The 6,235-nt window shown below is 40.9% G+C and overlaps 1 long non-coding RNA gene across 1 annotated transcript; it reads left to right on the top strand.

Annotated features, from left to right (window-relative positions):
• The first annotated feature begins 186 nt into the window (after positions 1–186).
• On the top strand, positions 187–664 carry LOC107185336. Its single transcript, XR_001516161.1, has 3 exons — positions 187–292; positions 373–423; positions 523–664. It is a non-coding gene; the product is annotated as an uncharacterized LOC107185336 (long non-coding RNA).
• Positions 665–6,235: the final 5,571 nt, after the last annotated feature.

Here is a 6,235-nt window from a genome sequence, read left to right on the forward strand (position 1 = left end):
TTTGTTTTAAGTTTCTTATTAACATAAAAATAACATCTCAAAGAAAGGTTTAATACTTTCGATAGTCATATCGAATGCACATTAAGTTTTTAAGTACTCACGTTTTCAGATACGAAGACTAAATTTGTACAGCAGTTGTATTTAAGAGCTGAAGTGGACACTGTAGACAAAACTTAAAACCAAACAGACCACAAAGAGAATCGAAGTAGACATGTCTCGAGTAGCTGAGTTCTTCTTCCTTCTTATTACTGTCATTTGCATGTCAGGATGGATTATAACACCCGCTGAAGCAGTAAGTAACAGATTGTCAGACTGTCAGATTTTTCGAATTTGTTAGAATGTTTGCATAACTTGTTCTATTTCCTATTTCAGTGTGCTCGTGAAGTAAACTGTGATTTCCCCTTGATGAGAGTGCTCTGCCCGGTATAATAACATAGACATTTCGTATCACGTAGTGGTATAATGATTTTAGTATTTTGATTTAGTCGATTTATTTGTACCTTTTTGCTTCTTGCTTTTTAGACTGTATGTTCAGGAAAATGATTTGAAGAGGCTTGAAAGTTTACGTCATTGACGTCAACGTGGAAGTACTGCACATTTTATATTAAGACTGGATTATTACAAAATTCTTGATCCTTCTACGAAAACGCAGTATTAAGTATAAACAAGGAATAATTATAAAACGTGATACTAACGACAATAATATCATTAAAAATATAAATATTCTACTGAAATATATCCAATTATATTTTACAAATTCGAGTTACATTGTGCAGTAAATGTTACCCATTATTTTTAAATCCTACGAACCTGGGACATGTCGAGTTTATAATTTTCGAGGACACAAGTTCGTTGCAAGCTAACGAACTGTACATGAAACATGCGTTACCTTGCTCAGTATCAATGTAAACACAGAAGTGTGAGTTCTGATAAGAACATTCCAGCGAAAGAAATTTACAAACTGTATAGCACCAATATTGTTTATCTCGTCCTATTATTTTACTATCGCGATACTTCGTAATTCCCTCTGCAGAGATCATTTTCCATCACCCTCTATAGAATTTCCATAGACAATCGTGATTTACCAATCGAAGAAGAAAATTCATTTATTAACAATCTCGAGGTTCCTATTCGAGATCCCTGATCTTCGGAGAAACTTCGAATTACATACCTTCTGAACACTGTTTTCTTGTTCTAACGACGAGCTTCGTTGTAATCATGTTTGGAAGAAGAATAAAAAAAAGGTACGAGACAATCCTTGGGAATAAACAGGAAACTGGCCCCGGATCGGCCATCATTAATTACCCCCTGGCTCATCACCCGGCTATCGAGTTCCATTAGCCGGAGGCTCGTCGACGTAATCGCTACCAATTTATTTAATCGAATAAAGAAGGGTTTCCACGGGACCCTGAGTTCCTGGAATGCGACACGGTATTCGCATTACGCAAGACCACCGCCGAGTCTCCTCCTGGCCTCTTCCGTGCTGGCTACGGGCGTTACGGTTAAGGTGACCGGTTAAGGACAAAAGGGTTCGAGGGATTCGGTGACCACTGGAGAACCGGCGTGGAACTTGAAGAGGGGTGGTCTCGAGGGCTGGGGGCCGACACTCTGATTCCACGGGAGCCCTTTGCTTCTGGATCTTTCGTGACAGTACGACACCACTGGTCTCGGACTTGGACACGAAAATTCAAATTTGGAGCTATAGTTTGTTGAAAGTGTAGATTATACTACACTGGTTCAGATGTTCTAACGAGAAAACGATTTTGAGAGGCTTGGTTTTTATTTTTTATTGGTATATTCTAGAGTCTAGTGTTCCTTTAGGGAAAATTTTCTACATTTGCTCCTGTCTTTATAAATTACTTTAGAAAATGTTATTTTGCATAAAAATCTGCAGTCTACTTGTAATACTTAGAAGCATTTAAGTTATCATTTATTTGTGAAGTAGGTACATTAGGGATAACAGAATACAATAGTACTCTAGAGTCTAGTGTTCCTTTAGTCTAGGCTCTATAGCCTTGTCTGCCTCTAGACTAGGCTCTATTGTTTAGACTCTATAGCAGACCAAGTGTTACATCGTCTAAAGGTGCTTAATATTGGAAACAACTCAGTGGTGTCGATGTGATAATTAACAAACTACAAATATTCAGTTAATTTAGACATTCGGTACAATCGTCTACAATGTCACACGAATGACGATCAAGAGTTCCTCTTCTCGATCGTCTTTTCTTGGGTGTCGCCAGGCATCTTTCGACGTATACTCTAGAGTACTATTGTATTCTGTTATCCCTAATGTACCTACTTTACAAATAAATGTTCACTTAAATGCTTCTAAGTATTAAAAGTAGACTGCAGATTTTTATGCAAAATAACATTTTCTAAAGTAATTTTCAAAGACAGGAACAAATGCAGAAATTTATTTTCCCTCTCGAGTATCTTATTGCATTCAGAATAAAATCGAAAACTGGTACAGGCTATAAATGCATAAAATCTGCAGTCTAATTATAAGTGTACCCTAGGAAATCAGAATTCATCTCAAGGTCCAAATGCAAAATTTCATACGAACCATTTCCAACGAAAGGGAAGGTAAATAAATATTGTCAGATAAATAATAATTATCCAGGGAGAATCGAATACAGTTGAAATACCGAAGAGACCATGGATGTCCCATCAGATTCCACGTTGCGCCCGGGAAACAAACGCGGCGGTGGCGGTGGCGTCCGCCGGGGGTAGCTGAATACCCCGAAAAGGTTTTCGGGATGTGCGGCGTGTCGAGGGTTTACGAGAAACGCGGCCACCGCAACACACGCGGTGGCCGAGAGAGCAAACCAAACCAAAGATTAATGCACTACACTTACTGGGGCAATTTGCGCCAAGTGTCGGCCCCCTAGACCTGCCCTGTATACCTCCGGTCCTCGGGGTAGATTTGTTCCAGAGGAGCGTTCTCGCAGGGAGATCCCTCTCTTTTGTAACAGTCACCACTACCTCCCCTCTACGCGAGAGGATCCCGAAGAGAGTCTATTCCTGGGCAACGAAACGACGGACTCGGGGTGATGAAGGCTGGGACAGGGGCTGGGTCCGACTCGTCTGTGGATCGCAAGCCCAGAAAACTGTGGTAAACGGTGTTTGTGACGTCCAAACGACGATCTTGTGTAAGTAAGGAGAGTTGCCTATATTGTACCATTTGTATATCTCTGTAAAGAAATATATTTACAGATTTTTCGTTGGGTATATTGATTTAAGGAGCGGAAATAAAAGATTCGAGAACAGTGAAACAGGTAATTAATTTGTATGTGGTGCGTGATCATTATTTTTCGTGCTATTTCAAGTGAATTTCATTTTACACCTTGCCAGTGTCATAATTTTAAATAATATTAGTATAAAGTGTACTGTCTTAGCAACAATTTCATATTCATACATTCCCATTTTCGTTTAAATGTTAGAATGATAAAATTTATTTGGAATCTGACGGAATCCTTAATCCTTGGATACGTAATGATTCCAGCAATAATGGATCAGTTTCAGTTATGGTGAAAATGTAGCTCCCAATTCTTGATTAATGGAACAAGTACACAAAGTAACAATAACTTTCTCAAATTCGAAGTACACATTATCATTTTATTCTATTCTACATCAAGATTCAAGATGACCTATGCCTTCTACAGATCATCGTGAACTATCAGGGCGTTCGATAGGATTCCTCAACGACAAATTTCATACGAGTAAACCGGGTTTGCAAGGAAACGAGTGACTCTACCAGAAACGTCTACTCGCGGCGCGTATCAGAGCGCAGGGGGGTTGAGGGAGGGGCGAGGATATAAGCAAATTAAACATGCATAATTAAAACGAAATAGCGACGTTCCTTCCGTCGCGCTGGTGCGGTTCGTAGGACCTAAGGCGAGGAAGGACCTCGTAGCAACATCTGGCTGCTATGAAGTATAAAGAGGCATGCGATATCATCCGCAGTGAATGCTTAATTAAAACCTCAGACTCCGGCAACCGGAGCTTCCCCTAGTCGCTCGCTAATCGCAAGAACTGCCACTCCCGTTCAACGGCCGCTTTCTCCGTCTTTCTGTCTGCCTCTCCGTCCTTTCCGTCACCGTTACCGCCACCCCCTTCCCCTATACTTGTTCCACGTTGATTCGGGATCTTTCAGATCGGAACATATTGAGGAATAAGCCACCGTCGCGCAATGTAATACCCGGTTTTTAAGACGAAGTCCTCACGCGGAGGTATCTCGAAGGGGCGAAATCTTTGGAAATGAAGAAATTTAAAGGGTATGTATGAGATTACTCGAATGAAATGTCAGAAAGGTAATTGATTTGCAAATTGTAAATATGATAAAAATATCACAAAGGAGGTAATAGATATTGGAGACTAAATATTGGGACAGTTATTAAATATTCGGTAAACATACGAAGTGATTATGGAATTAATGAAGTTTTGAAATGGGCACAGTTTAGGGGATATTGAAGCTTGATGAACAACACGTACCTATATAGTAATACAAGATTACCAATATAAAGTTATGAAAGTGGCCCAGGACAATTGAACATTCTTTCAGTTCGAAATGCCCAATCCCACGTTCATGTTTTCATTTCTTCAGCCACCGAAGATATTACACGCATAACCACCGAAAATGTACATTAATAATCGAAGTGTTAAATAAATGCAACCTCGAAGAAATCTCGACAAATTCCAGCCACTTTTTCCAGGGGCAATTAAAATGCGTCGACGGCGTCGCATTTCGACAAGGAGGGATGAACCCCCCCGCAACTCGACCGAAGAAAGCGACTCGGACGCTTCCTGCGACCATCGGAGGGGTGGGGGCGATTTTATTTGGAGTCTTTAACGAGTTCGCTTTTACCTCACAGACGTCGAAGGAGAAAAAAGTTCGTACCGGTGATTGACAGATCGAGCCCCACTCGCCGGGGGACGGTGGCATGCTAAAATGGCGACGAGAGATGGTTTATTTTTAATGGCGGATGTTCACCACAGACCTGGCGATACGTGTGTTTTTTCCTTTTTCGTTCGACGAGGTCAAGCTCGACGCCACCACTTCCGGTTTCGTGGGTGGATAACAGTTGGGGGTGAACAATTTTGACCGATAAAACTTTGAAGTTTCATCTCTGACGCTCTGTAGTTTTATCAAATTATTACTAGACTTCATTAAGCAAAGCCAAGGCATCCATTGAACAAAGTATTGATACAATTTATAATAAACAGATTTCCCAGTCTCCAGATTACATTCAAAGTAAGGGATATTTGCGCAATCTAATAATAACTGTGTTAAATTCGTCGGAATATATTTCGACTTCAAACTTTCATTCAAATAGCACATCGACCACATAAGAAAGCAAAGCTTTAAGTACACGAACAATGATAAACGGTAGAATTTGATTAGATCGTAAAACCGACAGTATTTTGAAAATCTACAAATTTACAAATTAGACTCCTTCCCTTACGTTACTGCCATGAACGTCATTAGAAATCTTGGGAAATGCGCTATAACAACATTTCGATAATTTCTGTAAGATCTTACGAATGTACACCCCCGTTAGTAGCTCTAGTATTAAAGCATGCGTTAAAAGGTAAATACAGGAATATTATAAAATTATATAACAAAAAAAAAATAGAAAATATGTGCCCAAGTTAGGGATGGAATGACGAAAAATGAGCATCGAACGTATTGAAAAAGAGTACTCGACGGTTCTGTACACGAGTTTCCTTACGCCACACGATAGCCTATATATTAGGCATCTTCCGCGGTAGGGGGTGGCGATGTCAATATATATGCAAACGCCGACATAACGATCTATCGGTACGTAAATATATAAGGGGGAAGGAGGACGGCGGTGGATCGGAGGAGGGCGTCGACAAAAAAGCGAAGGGTGGGGTGGCGAGAAAGGGAGGCTGGCGAAGGGTGAAGGGCGGGGGACGAGCGGGTAAAGGAGAGAGGAAACTGGAAGCTTAATATAAAACTTCATTTCGCAATCGGTGGCAGCCGGAGTGGAAAAGGAGAGAACTGACAGACAGAAAATTCCAGTTTCGTCGCGGGAAACGGTACCACCACCACCACCCCCAACCCGACGGGGTCCCATTTTTCTAGTATTAAGCTTACACCGAGATAAGATAAGAGGCGGCTGCGAAGTGTCAGCATACCAGCCTGCGAGAAACAGAAATTTAAGAGGACGAGGGAAATTCAGAACAGAATTCGTGAACACGAGGGAAATGACAA

This window comes from Dufourea novaeangliae, unplaced genomic scaffold (genome assembly GCF_001272555.1).
Source record: "Dufourea novaeangliae isolate 0120121106 unplaced genomic scaffold, ASM127255v1 scaffold60, whole genome shotgun sequence".
Classification (NCBI taxonomy): Eukaryota; Metazoa; Arthropoda; class Insecta; order Hymenoptera; family Halictidae; genus Dufourea; species Dufourea novaeangliae.